This window comes from Eschrichtius robustus, chromosome 10 (genome assembly GCF_028021215.1).
Source record: "Eschrichtius robustus isolate mEscRob2 chromosome 10, mEscRob2.pri, whole genome shotgun sequence".
Taxonomy (NCBI): Eukaryota; Metazoa; Chordata; class Mammalia; order Artiodactyla; family Eschrichtiidae; genus Eschrichtius; species Eschrichtius robustus.
The window spans coordinates 97,074,048-97,075,752 of NC_090833.1; the positions used below are offsets into that span (position 1 = coordinate 97,074,048).

The following is a 1,705-nucleotide window of genomic DNA, read 5'->3' on the forward strand; positions in this document are numbered from 1 at the left end:
ACATAAGTCTTTTTTGTTCTATTTACTTTATTTTTAGTCATGATACTTAATGTTTTGAAATTTCAAGTGTTTTTTTTTTTTATAGCTTTAAAGAAGGATATACAAACAACACATAGATACACAGTTCTCAGGGTACCTTTAAATTAAATATTTTTCCTTGATGGGCTGTGTCCATTGCAGTGGGCTCATTGAATTTAGATGAGAAGTGTACCAGAGGAGACAGTATGATTTAAAGGGCATGCATTATATAATAGATATGCTACAAAGTGTATTTCTTTTCATCCCTCAACAGCTCTAAAAAGAAGATATGGGGATGTCCATTAGGAAAGCAAGAGAACTGGTTCCAAAATTTGACTCAAGTTTCCTTACCTAGCCCTTACCCCTGAGGAAATTAATTCAGGTCTGCCTATTCCAAAGTTCATACACATCCACTTTCCACTGTCCATTGGTGCACTACTCTAATAAACAGTCCAATAAATAGGAAAGGGGAGTAGAGATCTTTGCTTTTCATTATAGGCTGTTTAGATTCTAAAGAAGGTTTTCTGTTTTGTGGGATACTTACTATTTTATCTCTCAGATTTTAATTATAAATGCAGATACCTTATCTTCATTATGAAATTATAGACAGCTTGAGAGCAGAATATGATTCTACTTTGTATCTTTTAGAATATCTAGAACTGAGATAATAAATGAACAGACTAGGCATAAAAAGGAGAACGATTTCAAGAAATATGGGTGGGAGTTCGGCCCGCAGGTGTCCAAGCTGCTGCGGCCAGAAGGGAGTGGCCAGAACTGCTTGAATATCTACGTTCAGTTTCTGCACCTATCAAGAGTTTTAATTCATCATGGATAATCTGTCAGCAGAAGAAATTCAGCTGAGGGCTAACCAGGTTACTGATGAGTCTCCGGAAAGTATGAGGAGAATCCTGGGTTTAGACACTGAGTCTCAGGATGCAGGAATCAAGACTATCACTATGCTGGATGAACACGGGGAACAACTAAAACACACAGAAGAAGGCATGGACCAAATAAACAAAGACATGAGAGAAGCAGAGAAGACTTTAACAGAACTAAACTAGTGCTGTGGCCTTTGTATATGCCCATGTAATAGTATAACAAATGATGCCAGGGAAGATGAAATGGAAGAGAACCTGAATCAAGTGGGAAGTATCCTAGGAAATCTAAAAAACATGGCCCTGGACATGGGCAATGAGATTGAGGCTCAAAATCGACAAATAGAACAGATCACAGAAGAGGCTAACACCAACAAAGATCGTATTGACAATGCCAATGCCAGAGCAAAGAAACTCATTGACAGCTAAAGCTACTGCTGTACTTTTTTTTAAAAAATTTTTATTTATTTATTTTTGGCTGTGTTGGGTCTTCGTTTCTGTGCGAGGGCTTTCCCTAGTTGTGGCAAGCGGGGGCCACTCTTCATCGCGGTGCGCGGGCCTCTCACTATCGCGGCCTCTCTTGTTGCGGAGCACAGGCTCCAGGCGCGCAGGCTCAGTAATTGTGGCTCACGGGACCAGTTGCTCCGCGGCACGCGGGATCCTCCCAGACCAGGGCTCGAACCCGTGTCCCCTGCATTGGCAGGCAGACTCTCAACCACTGTGCTACCAGGGAAGCCCTGTACTTCTTTATCATTTATTCATTTCCCTAGCTCCTCCTTCAAAGTCATTACCTTTCCAGAGATTGAAATTTT

General features: G+C 40.9%; 1 pseudogene; it reads left to right on the plus strand.

Annotated features, from left to right (window-relative positions):
• Positions 1–845: 845 nt before the first annotated feature.
• Positions 846–1,336, plus strand: LOC137770698 (synaptosomal-associated protein 23 pseudogene; annotated as a pseudogene).
• Positions 1,337–1,705: the final 369 nt, after the last annotated feature.